Source organism: Rattus norvegicus, chromosome 2 (assembly GCF_021556685.1).
Source record: "Rattus norvegicus strain SHRSP/BbbUtx chromosome 2, alternate assembly SHRSP_T2T, whole genome shotgun sequence".
Lineage (NCBI taxonomy): Eukaryota > Metazoa > Chordata > Mammalia > Rodentia > Muridae > Rattus > Rattus norvegicus.
This window is the reverse complement of record NC_141535.1, coordinates 44955001-44972318: the sequence shown is the minus strand read 5'-3', so window position 1 is coordinate 44972318 and position 17318 is coordinate 44955001. Positions and strand designations below refer to the sequence as shown.

Sequence of the window (17318 nt, the reverse complement as noted above, 5' to 3'; positions counted from 1 at the left end):
TACATGCATGGCTGCACACCCTTGTGCGTTGAGCGTAGGCTTAAATCCCCAGGTGGGACGTGATAAATATAATGCTGCAATGGATGCCATTAATGTTTTCTGCAGAAATGGTGCCGTCAGATCCTTCATCACAAGGACCCCTGAACTCCCAATGGTAGCCAGGGTGATACATTCTGTTTTGTCAAAAGTTGTTAAACAGGTCTTCCTTATTAAAACTCAGTCTTGTGTGAGCACTGGATGGGAACAAAGCAAAAGCTAGATTGAAAAAAAGGAGAACAAAAGAAAATGATAATATGTGTCTTTAGATGAATAAAATCGATTAGCTAGTCGGTTAAATCTGGAAATATTTATTAAGTGTGTTCTGTGTTCTGGGCAGTGTGAATGGACAAGGGGAAAGTGGGTGCAGAACCAGAAGTGTTTAGCACAGGACTTGACATTAGGGGTTCTAGATCATGTCTATCTAGAAGTCTAGTCTAGAATGATTAGCCACTTGGGTGACCTCAACTGGTTAACTCTTAATTTTCTTCTCTGTAAGTGGCAAATAGTGGTTGTATTTCTCTGATCCAGGTTGTAAAAAGTAGATGAATTCAGCCTTACTAAAGCTATTTAGATCCATGATTGCCCTAGACTACACTTTAACACGTTAGTCAATATTAATGTCAAAGAGAATGAAAGGGTACTCAGTGCAGGTTTGGGGACCAGGAGCAGTTTCCTAGAAGAAATGATCTCTAAACAGAGGCTATGGGTTGGGGATTTAGCTCAGTGGTAGAGCGCTTGCCTAGCAAGTGCAAGGCCCTGGGTTCGGTCCTCAGCTCTGGAAAAAAAAACAAAAACAAAAACAAAAAACGGAGGCTATATAAGTGAAGTATAGAATACGTGAAAGAAATAATTTTTATTTATTTATTTATTATTTATTCTTTAGTCTTTTTTAAAATGTATTTATTTATTATATATAAGTACACTGTAGCTGTCTTCAGACACACCAGAAGAGGGTATCAGATCTCATTACAGATGGTTGTGAGCCACCATGTGGTTGCTGAGAATTGAACTCAGGACCTCTGGAAGAGCAGTCAGTGCTCTTAACCACTGAGCCATCTCTCCAGCCCCTTCTTTAACCTTTTTTTACAGTCCAGTCTTTAGCTTCCTCCCAGTCCACCCTCTGACTGTTCCACATCCCACACATCCTCCTGCTGACTCCAAGAGGATGTCCCCACCCCACTCCACTCTACTAGACTTCCCCACTCCCTGGGTCCCCAAGTCTGGGTTAGGTGCATCTTCTCTGACTGAGTCCAGACCCTGAAGTCCTCTGCTGTATATGTGCTGGGGGCCTCATGTCAGCTGGTGTGTGCTGCCCGGCTGGTGGCTTGGTGTCTGAGAGATCCCAGGGGTCCAGGTTAGTTGAGACTGCTGGTCCTTCTACAGGGTCACCCTCCTCTTCAGCTTCTTCTTTTCTCTAATTTAACCACAGGGGTCACAGCTTCTGTTCATTGCTTGGCATAAATATTTGCATCTGACTCTTTCAGCTGCCAGCAAGAACATCACAGACAAGCTCCCACAGCATAATGGCAATGGTTCAAGGTAAAAGATCTCCAAGAGTTGCCAAAAGAATGCCCCTAGTTCTCCTCCAGTGGGTCTCTCTGAGCCCCAGCCTCTTTCAGCCTCTTACTCCAAAGGCTTCCCAGCCTGATAAGGGAAGAACCCCAGGCCACATCTGATAATCCTTTGATTCCCCACGTATCTTCAAGACTCACCTGATAGTTGTCCCCTCACCCCATGGTCAGACCTGGGGAGCACAGAGAAGCAAGGCCACTCTCCTTCTTTCTATGTATCCATTCTTTGCCTTAAACACACCTAGAGCCAAAAGGGTTAGACCTCAAGTGTTCACTTCTCAGCTCTATTTTCTTTGTTTGTTGTCTGTCAGAGCCATGGCCTTTACGGCTTAGCCTTTTAGTGGAAGCGTGTCCACTACATGCCATGATGTCAATCTCCCGGATGGCTGTGGAGCAGCCTATGTCTGGGACAATTTGGCTTCAGGGACTACTTAGGATAAACACTTACTTTGCTTATAGTCTTTTACTTATGCCATGCGGCTTAGCCTTAATGGATGAATTATATGCCATGCGAACCCTCACAGACAGCAAAGACAGCAAAGCTTAGCTTATGTGCCAGAAACTATCTTATAAGTTATAGCAGGAGATAAGGTGAGGTGATTACTAACACCCCCACCCCCCACCCCCGCAAACTCACTTCAGAGACCAGGTAACACTTTCTACAGGTCTAAGTGATGCTGACTGTACCAGGCTTGGTCTCTAGGGGTTCTGTGCCCTCCCTACCCAACAGGAAGGGTTAGGTAGAGATCACAGAAAGCCAAAAAGGGCAAAAAGTTCTTGACCCCCAAAAGGCATAGACTGGCTTTCGTTTGCACAGTTCTTGTCATAGAACTTTCTTGCTTGTATACCAAGGTGCAAGAACTCTGAGCTGAGGACAGTTTGGGGATAGCACTATGGCAAGATAGGGTGGCTTCTACAGTTCCTCCAGACCCCTCTAATTCTTAATCTGCGGGGACCTCTTTGTCCTCTGGCCATCAGAAGCACTATAAGCATGTTGTACGACAGCTGTGGACTCCAATAGTCTACCCCATTTCTCTTCAATACATCCAGACACTGTGGAGCCTTCTAGACACTGGAAATCCTATCCTTGCTCATGATCTACTTCTACTAATTCCGTTAGTGTTACTTCACTGAAAGCGTTGATTGTTAGAACTGGTTCTTCCAACAGGTGACCTGAAGACCAACGACACCAGAGTCACTTCCATGTACCTCATGGCAGCACACGTATATGTGCACAAACACTGTCACTCCTCCAGCTATTAGATGTGAGATTTTAGCCAATCAAATCCAACAGCATATGTTGCAAATATGTGAGGTAGATTTAATATTTAAAATCAATCAGTAAAACCTACCACCTCAACATGAGGGGAAAAAAGATATATGATCCTATTGATACAGAAAATATCTTAATAAAGTTTATCGATCATTCTTGATACAAAACCTCTCAGTCTTTTAGGCATAGAGGTTTCTGTTTTGAAAAGCTTTAAGAATCAACCAAAGGAGAAAAATCTTAAGGAACCAGGATGAGACAAAGGATTCTTAGACTTGGTTTTAAAAGCATGATTCATCAAAAGAGAAATCAATAGATCAAACTTTGTCAAAAGGAGAAAAATTGCACTGCAGAACATCTTTTTAAGAGGATGAAAAGATACAAACAAGGAGAAGGTATTTGTAAACCTGACAAAAGACAAACCCTGAACTGTATAAGGCCCCCTGGAAACCTGGTGTTGAGGCTGTAACTCAGTGAAACAATGCTAGCCTAGCAAGCCTGAGGCCCAAGGATTAATCCCCAGCATGGGGTGTGGGCAGGGCCCTAAACTTACGGGGATAAAATGATCCAATTAGTAAACTGGCAAGAACCTTAAAAAGGAACTCAAATGGAGAAGATACATAGAGGTATAAGTGAAGATGCTGTCAGGAAAGCAGATAAACCCACAGCCTAGCACCCTGGGTAGAAATGTGAACTACTACAACCACCCTAGGGATTGGTTTGCTAGTGTCATATCACCCAACAGCTGTGCTCTGAGACATTTCCTTCCTCCAGAGGGATGAAAAATTACGTTCACCCCAAATCTGTACACAAGTGTTTTCAGTAGCTTTATTCATAATAATCCCAAGCTGAAATAAGTCAGTTGACTCTACAGGATGAAGAGTTCAACAGATTATGGTACATCAATAGCATATGATAAACTCAGCAACAAAAACGACAGGAACTCCTGGTGTATAACTATACTGAAACTTCAAATACCTGCGCTAAGAGGAAAAAGGCAACCCAGAGGTTACAAAGTATATTATTCCATTTATATAACATGATTTAAAAAAAACTGTATTTTTTTTTTTTTTGCAATCAGAAAAAAAACTGTATTTTTTAAACCGGGTCTTGCTGTATAGTCCTGTCTGGCCTGGAACTCACTAATAGACAAGGCTGGCCTGGAAGTCACAGAGGTTTGCCTGTGAGTGGTGAGATTCGAGGTGTATACCACCACACCTACCTCATATAACCTTCGCGAAGTGACATTTAGAGAAACATGGAGCTGTGTAGGGAGGCCTTAAGGACTGGAATTGTGGGGGAGGGGAAGGTAACCATGGCCATGCAGGGTCACATGAGAAGTCGTCATGTGATGTGATGTGATGGGATGCTTTGTTCTGCCACTGGTGTCAGGGTCCTGATTTTGCTAGCATGTTACAGTTTTGTAGGGTGTTCCTATTAGGAAGAATTGGGTAAAGGAGTATGAACGCTTCCTCTGCGTTATTTATTACAACTACAATGGAATCTTTAGTTCAAAATCAGAAAGTTTGATAAGAGAAACGTATGTATTACTATGAAAGACTCATTCAGTTCTGTTATTATTTTATCAATGTTGCCCATGAGTTAGTTTAAATTTAGCTATTTCACCTTGAATGAACTCATTGACTAGTTTAGAGAGCTATACAATGGGGAGAGTGCTGTGAAGTGCTATCTTCTGGAGATGACTTGGTCAATGCATCAAGAGCCCAGAGCAGCTGTGGCTACCGCACAAGATCTTCAAAGAATGGGTCCTGTCAATAATTCCTCGTGGTGGGGAAGGGTCTCCTGAGGCTCCCTGCCCCCTCAAGCAGCTATTGACAGTTAAGGGTTGCTGCGACAAAGGGAGTCATTTTCTTCAGTGGCATAGCCACTCGTAAGTTGCCCATGCTCCAAGAACTCACTGCCTAGCTCACTTCCTGTGGTCATGCAAACCGCCTTGATTAAACTCAATGGGAAGACAAAAGGGATTTATGGAAAGAAGGGGCTTGGAGGGAGCAGGAGGAAGAGAGAGAGGGCTATATGGGGGTATAAATTACTAAAAGACATTATATACATGTATAAATAGTCAAAGGATTGCATAAAATAGGATAAACAAATACATAATCATGAATCTATAATGCTAGTATTTGCAAGGTGGAGGTAGGAGGATTGGGAGTTCAAAGTTATCCTTTGCTATAAAGATTGTTTGAGGCCAACCTGAGTGACACAAAAGCCCATGTAAAACCAAACTAAACCAAACCATCAACACTAAAACAATTCTACTTTCAGGTCCCCAACCCCAAATTTAGAATTTAGACACTCGTATTCTACAAGTTTGGTGAAGCACAAAGAAGTATCTATTTCTAGAACTATCCAGACAGTATTAGTGATGTAAGCCACTGCTTTAGTGGTTTGTCCTCTTCCTTGTCACTGGAGATGACCATCTGAAGGGTATCGTAGGTGCCATACGGTGGTAAGGGAGAGAGGCCCCTGATGCTGGCCATTCAAGCATCTTCTGAGGAAGTCTGGACCCTGCTCTGATTTGCAGATCGTTTTCCCTAAAGGATAAGAGTAAAACCTCCTTGCTGTATGTAAAATATCTTCAGCTCCATCACTACACCAGATGGTCCATTAATCCCCCCTCCCCAGGGGGATTCATTAAAGCCATCGTCTGGGTTGGAAGGAGGACCTTTGGAAAAGTGCAAATGGGCATATTGTAAAAAGAAAACTCAAACCCTTTGTCTCAGTCTTCCTATTTTTTTTTATTTAAAAAGATTTATTTATTATATATAAGTACACTGTAGCTCTCTTCAGACACACCAGAAGAGGGCATCAGATCCCATTACAGATGGTTGTGAGTCACCGTCTTGCTGGGAATTGAACTCAATACCTCTGGAAGAACAGAAGTGTTCTTAACCACTGAGCCATCTCTCCAGCCCTAGGTTTTCTCTTCTTATAATGAAACACCAGGGCCGAAACAACTTGAGGAGGAAAGGGGTGGTTGTTGTTGTTGTTGTTGTTTCCCATTTTACCACTTATAAATCTATCGCTGAGGGTGAGAACTCAGGACAGGAACCTGAAGACAGGAACTGGAGTAGAAGCCTTAGAGGAATGCTGCTTACTGACTTGCTTCTTGTGGCTTTCTCAGCCTGCTTTCTTACACAACTTAGGACTGCCTGCCTAGGGTTGGCACTGCCCGCAGTGAGCTGGACACTTCCAAACCAATCACCAATCAAGAAAATGCACACAGTTTTCTCACAGGTAAATCTGGTGCAGTGTTTTCACAATTGAGGTGCCTTCCTCCCAAATATCTGTATCTTGTATCAAGATGACCCAAAATGAGCGAGCATATCCCTCCATGCCCTGATACTGCACATGGCAAAGGATAAAAGACCATCATAACTATTCCAACAAAGCCACAGGACCTATGGCTAGACCAAAGGGCATCATTTGCTTGTAAAAACTACTTAAAACAAGCAGGAATTGCTTCAAATAGTAAGTAGAAAGTTAAAATCTGAACTAAACAGTTACTTAATTCCTAAAACGTCTGTCACCCCACAGCTGCAGCTTTTCTGAACAATTAAATTCAAGAGAGCACATTGGTGACTCTGGAATTAGAAATATAGAAGAAAAAAAACATATTTGGAAGAGTTTTAGCTGATTAGACAATAAACTATGAAATAAATCTGCACCAAGATAGGAGAACAAGAGTAAAGGTGGTGTGAATACTTTGGGGTATAATTTTCAGGTTGGCATCTGAGGATGTGGAAGATCCTTTCTAATGTCTCTAATGGCGTAGGTTGACTGCTACTGTGATGATCAATCTTCAAGGCCAACGTGACTGAGCTTTCACTCAACGAGGAGGTATGTGCAAGTGAGGGCATCTCATGGACTGGAGTCTGGGATTGAATAAAAAGGAGAAAGCAAATGGAATGTCAACATTGGTCTGTCTGTGTTCACTGTGACCAATCACTCCAGGTTCCCGCTCTCATGCTTTACCAACCAGGATGGACTGTATTCACTTAAACCATAAGCCAAAATAAGTCCTCCTGCTCCTCCTTCTTCTCCTCTTCCTCCTCCTCCTCCTCCTCCTCCTCCTCCTCCTCCTCCTCCTCCTCCTTTTTCTGTCTCTCTGTCTCTGTCTCTGTCTCTGTCTCTGTCTCTCTCTTGAATATTTTTATTTTATGTGTATGAGTACTTTGGCTGCATGTGTGTACATTTACCGCATGCATGCCCAGTGCCCACTGAATCCAGAAGAGTCCAGATCCTCTGGAACTGGAGATACAGATATAAACCATCACGTGTTTGCTGAGAATCGAACCTAGGTCCTCTAGTGCTCTTAAACATTGAACCATCTCTCTAATCCCTAAGGCCTTCACTCGGGCCTTTTGACATACCGAAGGAGAAGAGCAACAGGTAGGGAGACTTGCAATTAGTCCAGAGAACAGAAGGATACTCTGTGTGTGTTCTCTCTGGAGCAGAGACCGTGACCGTTCCTGAAAGACCTACTTAGATTCGTACTGGCCAAAGGACTTGATCGAAAATGATAGGAAAAGATTTGGAGTCAGTAAACAAAACTGGAATTTATCATCACAATATCTGAAAACCTCAGCTCAACAAGAGAGGTGGAGGCCCTGGGTCCCTAGCCAAGGGCACGTCAGCCTGGTTGGGAGCCTACAGAGGCGGAGGCAGGGAGATCACTGTGGTTTTGAGGCCAACCTGCTATACACACTGAGTTCTCAGCCAGATAGGGCTACACAGTGAGATCCAGTCTTAAGAATGAATGAATGGATGAATGAATGAATGAATGAATGAATAAATAAATAAATAAATAAATAATTAAATAATGGATAAATGGATAAGAGGAAGAAGAATGGTTACATTCTAAATTTCCTTTCTGTGGCACTTGATGACAGTTGTGTAGCGATGGTGGCGCATGGCTTTAATCTCAGGGCTTGGGAAGCAGGGGCAGGTGGATCTCTGTGAGTTCAAGGCCAGCCTGATCTACAGAGCAAGTTCCAAGACCGCCAGGGCTACACAGAAAAACTGTCATGGAAAAAAGAACATGAGAGACGCAGTTACCAATGTAAAACTGCAGTTCTCTTTGCTTTCGACTTTCCCATAGCTGGCTCTGTTTTGTATTTGAAAGTTGCCAAATCAAACTAAACTGAAATGAAAACCAGAAAACCAAAAAAAAAAAAAAAGGACGTATTTTTTCTTTTCTTTTTCTTTTTCTTTCTTTCTTTCTTTTTTTTTTTTGCTCTGTCCATGCCACTCTGATCAAAGCCATGTACGTAGAGCCACAGGTGAGACGATTGACAGTGGGACTTAATTTATGCAAACATGAGGCAGCTGGTGAATCTGAAGGCACAAAATAGAGTTCAAGCCAGAATTAGGAACACATTATGCAAAGAGACCCAGTGCATGATTGGTTCGTGACCCTTCATTTACTCAATAAATATTTACTCTGCGTCTGTCAGTATAGAATTCGGTAGGAGGTAGACACAGCCTACCTCCTCATGGACGTTATTGTGAACTGAAGAAGATAAGTAATTAGCAAATGACTGAAAAAGTGACTGTTTGGCTGCGGGGACAGTAATCACCACAAAGGAAGTGTGTACAGTGTGGTCTGAAATTGCACAAGAGGCACCTACAGCCAATTCATTTGCTTTGTCTCAGGCCTTTGGTATTTATTTACATATACTATGAATCTGTACTTTGTTAAGCTCGCCCCTTACCTACTGCACTAACCTCATCTGTTTAGTCCACCCTCTTCTCCTAGGTTCTGGTGAATGACCAGACTTGTGCCGCTGCCACCAATCCAGAGTTTATAATGTTCAAAACTACCGTGCAACACTGTATCTTTCCCTGGGCATAGCTGATTAGAAGAGTTAGGACTCTGGATAATCCAGAGGATATTCTCTCAATTCCCTTCACTTCGAAAGTGGATCTGCATTTTCTCTACGATGTAATAGGAGAGGCCACCATTAAAAAACAGTGGTCCACTCCCATCCAGAACATTCTCTATTCCTGTCTACGGAAATGAAGGAATTCTCATAGTCCCACTTAGATGGTGCCTATGTTGGTTCATTTTCCATAACTATAACAAAATCCTGGAAGTTGGCCATTTACAAAATAAAGAAGTTTATCTGTTACCCGGTCCCGGGAGTTCGAGGGTACAATGCTAGCCAACATCAGCTTAGCTCTCAGGGGTGGGCGGCATCCAAATGTATGGAGTGTGGGCAGCATTGCATGCCATGATTATCCATACTCTCAAAGGATCAACCGGGGGCTGGGGAGTTAGCTCAGTGGTTAGAGCGCTTGCCTAGCAAGCGCAAGGCCCTGGGTTCGGTCCCCAGCTCTGAAAAAAGGGAAAAAAAAAAAGGATTAACTAGGGAAGGCTAGCGAGATTAGTCAGAGGGTAAGAGCATTGACTGCTCTTGTACAGGACCTGGTCTCAGTTCCCAATATGTATATGGCTTCTCATAACTGTCTGTAGCTCCAGTTCCAGGGGATCTGACACTCTTTTCTGGCCTCTACTGGCTAGGTGCACGCGTGGCCTACAGATATAGCTGAAGTCATCAATACAAATACATCAATACAAATAATAAATAAATATTTTTTTTGGTTCTTTTTTTCGGAGCTGGGGACCGAACCCAGGGCCTTGCGCTTCCTAGGTAAGCGCTCTACTACTGAGCTAAATCCCCAGCCCCAATAAATATATTTTTTTAAAAGAATGAACTAGGGTCTCTCGGGAAGCACATCAGTCCTTTCTAAGGGAAATGTCTACATTTGCTTCCTAAGAGATCTCACATTAGAAGTTGCACATCATACCCTCAAGCTAAGGCAGTGTGGAATCTTCACATGTCCAACACACGGGCTCTTAGGAGACACTCTCAAACTGTATGCCCACTGTAGCAATACCTCAGAAGAAATGCTAATTGTCAGGCTTTGGATCTGCTACAGTTTCCTTGTTTTGAAAGTGTCAGCTTTACTCAGACACACTTGGCCAAGTGAGTATCTACAGTCTGGACAAGCTGAGGTGATGTATACAATCTGGTCTTGATTTTCATCTTTTCTCTTTTTCTTTCAACTTAGTTTATGAGCAAAGATACCTCTTAAGAACCTAGTGTTCATGACTGTGGGCATCAACTTATAAAGAAACAGAACTGAGAGTAAGTCTTGTCAACAAAGTTCTGTAGGACCCATTTATTCAGATTTTGCAACATTTGTTCAGGACTTCTACAGACATTGGCTGGGTCCCATGGTCAAAGGACCAAAGATGAAAAAAAGTAATAATTTCTGGACAATATGCTGGATTGAGCTGATATAAAAAGATCAAATGGTGATATGACTGAGAGGGGAAAATCCAATAAAAATTTAATATATGGTAAGCTGATGTCAGATAAGGGAAACTCTCATGTGCCTGACACAAAATATGAGTTGCAGCCATACTTCTCAAAAGAATATTGATAAATGAGTCTAGGTGCAGAGCTTGTGGACTGGATTGTCAGGGGTATGAGTCTCCTCTTGGGAATGAGAAATGAGGCACTGGGCTTCTTGCAAAAGCCAATGACAATGAGGTCGTTTCTGCCCAAGATAATGGGCTATGAACAGCTGTCCAGAGAAATCAGTGGACATTTTATCAAGGACAGGTGGTCCCCCTTACAAATCAGGGAGCCACACACCTAGAGGAAAGACAGAGAGATGTCACAAAGACTAAGCACAACAGTGAACCAGCTCTGGTGGGACTGATGACCAGCTCCATGCAGAAGAGCAGAAGGCCAGGGCTATTGATTTCTGTAACAACAAGAAGAGGAAGAAGGTGAGGATGGAGCTACGGACAAGCCTACAGAAGACAAGAAATCCAGACTCCGATGAGAGGGAGGGTGGGGCAGCATGGTCCTACTATATGGCATGGATATGATAGGACATTACCCCCAGGCTTCCCTCCCCCAAACACATCCCTCTAATCTGGTCACAGGGAAAACACCACAGCAGCGCCAGCAAAAGGAACAATTCTCCAGAATAGCCGATCAATTCACCTCAAAGAGTTAGAAACATCAAAAGATATGGTTTGAAAAACTCACAGGCAAGAAGAGCCTGATGAGAAGACAATTGGATGCTTTCCTGGATGGGACCAGGACAGGAAAAAAGACACCAGATAAAAACTTGGGGAAATTAAGTGCATTAATTAACATCAATTATAACATACGACTTATCAACTTCGATGAGTATGGTACACTAAGGGAGCACATTCGTAAGAAGGGAAGATGCCCCAGCTCCGAAAAAAAAAAAAAAGAAAAAGAAAAAAAAAAAAAAGGGAAGATGCATAGAAACTGTACTAGCCTTATTATTTTTCAGTATAAATTTATTTTTAAATAAATTGTTAATTTTGGTGTGTGATGTTTTTATTCACTAGCAAGTTTCCATACTAAAGTTCATCGAATATATCATAGTTTGTATTACACTCTATCTTAGTAAATATGATATTTATGTATCTTATGAGAACATGGACCTCCATAAGGCGGGATCAGTAACTTGAGCAAGTGTGAATTTTAATACCCCAAGAACTGCTAATGATAGCATGGAAATGAATGCTGTCCCCATTTTGTCTCTGTGGCCACCATCTGTTCTCACATAGAAACAACATCGTCCCTTGGGATAATCACCTATCTAGGAGATATCGATAGTTGTATACAAAGATACTGAAGGATCCCCAGAGGAGCGGGAGAGAAAGTTTCTCCTCTTTTTGCTGCATGTTATAGGTGCAGGCTGCCTGATGTGCACAGGTGCAGCCAGCCAGAGGCTTGAAACAGGAACCACTGGCCCAACCCCCCTTATGTGTGGGGGTGGGGGTAGGGGAGAGTGTGCTACAAGCTTCCTTCTCTCCTGCCCTGCTGTTTCTTGGCAGGAAGTGGTTCGGTGACCATTTTCAAGTCAGTCAGTCAGTGACATTCCCCTGGTGAACCTTAGCGGGTAGAAGTGAGGTGCTCCATCAGAACCTTCCTTCTGAGAAACTTCTAGTTTGCAAGCTATCTTGCAACCATAAGGTTATCATCTAATGCTACAAATAAAGCTGATACAAGGAAAATGAGACCCAAGAGGATTTGGGAAACTAAAGCTGAAGCCTCATTGTATCTTCACAGGGGCACTTTCCCAGAGACAGGAGAGGCTGTTAAACTGTTACTTTCAAAGTCACCCCAACACCTCCCATAATAGGAAATGAAGGGGCTTGTGTTCATTCTCTCTGTCTTTTGGAGCCTTGAGGTGTATGGATGCCGAGTTTAATCAATTTATCAAGACTTCCCAATGCCTCTGTACTGCAGACGGACCCACTCAGAGAGAAGGAAGGGGAACAGTGTGACAGTGTCAGCAGGGGTGACCCATGGGCAGTGGTGGCTCCTCTTGCCTGCCCTTGCACCCTGGGCCTTTGCTGAGTTTATCTCCACAGCCTTCCCATCAGCTCTGTTAACTATACGATGTTCTTCCAATAACTTGCTTCTCCAACTCAGTTATTCGAAGTCTACTGCTGCTGTTTGCAAGCAAGGATCTCAGTTTACCACCAGGGCATGGAGCTTAGTGGGCGAGCATGCATGAAATCGGAGGTTCAGTCTCTGGGTTCAGAGGTCGGGTGAGAAATGTGGTGGTGGTGGTGGTGGGAGGGTAAGGGGGAAGTTGGAGGATGTAGAATAGACTTTGTATATGAAATTCTCAAATAATAATAATAATAAAAAGAAATAAAAAAAAAAAACCCGACCTTTTGTTTGGTTTTGGCTTTGGCTTTGGTTTTGAACAATGTAAAAGAGACTTTTCAATAATGTATGGCTTCTGTAGCCTCAAGACTTTGGCTCCTGGTGGGACAAACAGAATATATATATGGTAAATGTTGAAAGACTCTCTCACAAACTAGTCAGAGAACTCAGTAGAGTGGGGAACCCCTCTTTCTCTTGGGGTAAGGGGAGGGAGTCAGGTCAGGCCTTACACAGAAGTAGCAGGCACTGATGCTTCATGAGGCCATAAAAATTTCATCAGAGGGAGAGAGGAAAAGGATGTGTGTGTAAATAGAAAAGTGTGAAAAAAAATACATGCTGGGATTGAGCCGGAGCTGAGAATTAGGCCTTTTAAGTATGAACAAAACTAGACCTAAGATTAAAGAGAGACTTGCAAGATGGCTCAGTGGGGAAGGCACTGGCCTTGTGAGCCCAATGTCTTGGGTTTCGTCCTGAAGCCCATGCAAAGGTGACAAAGAGAACCAATCCTTTCATATTGTCCCCTGATCACCATACCATGGCATGAGTACCTCTACTCACACACACGTATGTAGCATATACACACATACATTAAAAAGGAAGGAAATTAAAAAAGAAAAGAAAAAACACTGAGGAGAAAATATAAAGAATAGATGAGGACAGATTTTGGAAATAAGTGGATAATTGGGTAAAACAAGTTCTTAAAGTGCTTCAGTTGGCCTTCCAAAGTGTTTTAGGATTATTCTGGTCTGAATTCTCTCGTGTTCAGTGAGTTGCCTCAAGATCTGGGAGTAGAAAAGGCCTCCAGACTGAGCAATGGATGGAGTCTCGAGAGCATAAGTCCAGCCCCAAGGACAGTCACTGAAAACAGGGCAAAAAGCATGATTTCTCTCAGGTTTTCATGGCTTTGTTCAGACAGAGATGGAGCAAAGCAAACAAGGACCATATGGGAAAAATGGAAAACAAATATCAACATGGCAAATTCAAATCGAGCTGCAGCAACAACTGGAAGCCGTAAATGTTTAGACACCCTAATTAAAACACAGAGAGTCTAACCTATCAATATTGGCTCATAAGCTGTGCTGTGGACTGAATCTCATCCTCTCTAACATTCATTTAGAGCCCTGGCTTCCCAGGGTACCTGTGTCTGGGAACAGCAGAGATAACATCTCTAGGTTGGGAGAGTCTTGAAGTTAGCAAGGTTCTGAGGGTGGGTTCCTAACTGGATGCATCTGAAGCCTTATACTGGCTGGTTTTGTGTGTCAACTTGACACAAACTGGAGTTATCACAGAGAAAGGAGCCTTAGTTGAGGAAAGGCCTCCATAAGACCCAGCTGTAAGGCATTTTCTCAACCAGTGATCAAGGTGGGAGGACCCAGTCCATGGTGGGTGGTGCTGTCCCTGGGCCGATAATCTTGGGTTCTATAAGAGAGCAAACTGAGCAAGCCAGAGGAAGGAAGCCAGTAAGTTACATCCCTCCATGGCCTCTGGATCAGCTCCTGCTTCCTGACCTGCTTGAGTTCCAGTCCTGACTTTCTTTGGTGATGAACAGCAATGTGGAAAGTGTAAGCTAAATAAACTCTTTCCTTTCAACTTGCTTCTTGGTCATGATGTTTGTGCAGGAATAGAAACCCTAGGACAGGTCTTAAAAGAAATCCTCTTCTCTCCACAGCAAGACCCAGGACAGCTAGTGACATGACAAGATATGGTCTCACAACCAAGACAAAGAAAATTTAAAAAGTAAAGAATACCACTGGAAATAAAGGTGTGAATTCAGAATAACAAGAGTCCAACTAATCATGACTATGTACTAATCTTAAAACGTTTATGTGCTCAATAACGAAGCTTCAAGTAAACATGGAGGGGGTGGGCATGCTGGCACACACCTGTGATACCTATAATCAGGAGGCTGAGCCAAGAAATGGGAAGTTCAAGGCCAGCCAGGGTTACACAGTGAGACATTGACTTGAGAAAAAAACAGTAAAAACAAACAAACAAAAGCCATATAGAATTACAAGAATAATAGCCATCCACAGTTATAGACAGAAATTTCATTAACCCAACTTCAGTAATTAATAAAAGTGAAAAAAAGTCATTAAGGACACAGACTTAAATACTTACTAACCAAATTTATGTTTACAGACCATTCAAATCCCAAACAGGAGATTTCAATACTCAGACATTACTTCTTCCCAAGATTCATGATGAAGTTTGAGGAATCAAGGGTGGGAAGTTATAAAGAGAGACCGCTGACTGAGACCGACTCTAATACCCAGACAGTCTGCACACTTTCTAGACCAAGGTGCACAAAGACCACGATGGAGAAACAGTGTGTCTTCGTCCTTGGTGGAATGCTTGCATGATTACAAGTGCAGATGAATTGGGGCCAGACTCCACACAGTGTAGCCCTCACTACAAAGCCCAAAGACTACAACATCTGCAGGACAACAAGAGGAACCCACTCCATTTCTTGTTAAGAACTCGTGTCTTAGATAGGAAACAAAGAAACATCAATCGCATGAACCTAAATGTCTGTACTCCGAGAGATATTAAGAAAATGAAAAACCACAGGCTGGAAGGGAAACGTGAATTGTGATTCTGGTAAAAGTTTTATATCCAGACTCTATAACTAAACTCAACAGTAAGAACCGTTGGCTGGGAGATGGCTCAGTCAGTAAAGTGTTTGTCACTTTGGTCATTAGTACCTACAGACAAGCCAGATGTGCTGTCACATGCCCATATGCACACACGCCTGCACTCACAAAGTAAAAATGTGAATAAAAACTTTCATCTTAAAAATACAGGCGACAATCAGGTGTAATGGCACACGTCTTTAATCACAGCACTCAGGAGGAAAAGACAGGCAGATATCTCTGTGTGTTTGAGGCTAGCCTGGTATAAATAGTGATTTCTGGGACAGCCAGAGCTACACAGGGAGACCCTGCCTTGAAACAAAACAAAACTAAATATAGGCGGAGACCTAAAGTGTTATTCGGATTTTTTAGGTTGTTTTCTGAGACATGGTCTTGTACTGTACCTCAGGCTGGCCTAAAATTCTCTATGTACCCTAGGCTGGCCTTGAACTCCTGGCAACCCTTCTCCTTCAGCATCTCCAGTGTTGTGACCTCTACATCTGGCTCGAATTGATGCATGTGCACCTGTGATTCTAGCAGCAATAGACAAAGCAATCAAAATGGGTGTGCATCAGGAAATGAACAGATAAAAGCGGAGTGTTAGTCATCATTAAAAATGAAAGCTCTTATGATGCGTGCTGCAGCACAAATGATCTGTCAGGATGGCAAGCCATGTGAAATAAGGCAGGTTCAGGAAAACAGATATGTCAGCTGGACACGGTAGTCTTCCAGAAGTCTTCTGGGGGAGGCACAGGGATCAAAAGTGGGCGAGCCTTGGAACCCTGGACTACATGAGGCCTTGGATTAAACTACAAAACAAAACAAGAAACGAACTAAACTAAAAAAGACAAGAACCAGCCAAGGGCAGGGCACACATGTCCTCTATAGCACCAGCTAGTCCAGAGGCTGGGGCAAGAAGATGCCTTGAGCACAGAAGTTCCAGGCCAAACTGAGCACCATACTGAGCCCATATATCTTAAAACAAGTATTTAAGCACCACATAGTCTATGTAATCCCACTCATATGAGCCTTGAGAGTAGTGAAGTTTACTGAGACAGACGGTAGAATGGTTCCAGAGGCTGGGACAACTGAGGAGTGGAAGTTACTGCATAATTAGATTTCAGTTTTGCAGTGAGAAGAGTTTTAGAAGTACAGTGTGAAAGTTCTTAATAACACTGTACACATAAAAAAAAAAAGCTGGTGTGGAAAGCTGTAAGTCATGCATATTTTACCACAATTCAAAATGACTCAGTAATGTACATAAATGGGAAAGTCATAACGAAGCCCATTGTTTTATATAATTAACATACACTAATAAAATAAAAGCTCAGTATTGGGAAAACAAATACCCAATTGTAGTGGCTATTCCTGGTTGTCAACTTGACTATATCTGGAATGAGCTACGATCCAGAATTGGAGGGCTCACCTGTGATCCTGATCTTGAGGGTGGGAGTTACAAGTTTCTGACATGGATCTTGGCATGGAGATCTTGAGCCATGGTGGCTATGAATCCCAGGAGGCTAAGGCAAGGAGATTTCTGAGTTTAAGGGCATCTGGGACAAAGCAAGTCCAAGACCCAGGCCTGGTGGTGCACACCTTTTAATCTGGGCCACACCTTTTGCTAGAGACCTACATAAGGACATTGGAAGAAGGAAGAGGTTGGTGCTCCTTCGCCTGCCTGCCTTGTGGGACTGAGCCACTGCTAGATCCTTGGACTTCCATTCACGGCTGCTGCTGACTATTGCTATGGAGTTGGACTACAGACCATGAGTCATCAACCAATTCCCTCACTATATAGAGACTACCCATGGGTTCTGTGACTCTAGAGAAGCCTGACTAATACACCAACTATACAACTTGGGCAAAATATTTGGACAGATAATCTGTGAAGAAAATATACAGATAAGGCTGGTGAGATAGCTCAAGGGGTGAAGGTGCTGACTGCCAAGCCAGGCAACCTGAGTTTGATGCCAAGAACTCACATGGAGGAAAGAGGGAAATGACTCCTGAAAGGTCCCCTCTAACCTCCATATGTGTGTTGTCGCCTTCTCTCTCT

The 17318-nt window shown here is 42.9% G+C and overlaps 1 long non-coding RNA gene across 4 annotated transcripts in view; it reads right to left on the bottom strand.

Annotated features, from left to right (window-relative positions):
* Positions 1-17318, bottom strand: part of LOC134485835 (uncharacterized) — a 59724-nt gene that overhangs the window by 24906 nt on the left and 17500 nt on the right. Inside the window, exons 2-3 of one of the 4 annotated variants that reach the window (XR_015670641.1) lie at positions 16689-16782; positions 10062-10677 (exon numbers count right to left, since the gene is read on the bottom strand). The exons of 2 other annotated variants lie outside the window; for them this stretch is intronic. This is a non-coding gene — a long non-coding RNA (uncharacterized LOC134485835). Of the gene's footprint in view, positions 1-10061; positions 10678-15446; positions 16072-16688; positions 16783-17318 lie in introns of those variants that run through there. One more of the 4 variants, XR_015670664.1, reaches the window with a different exon arrangement.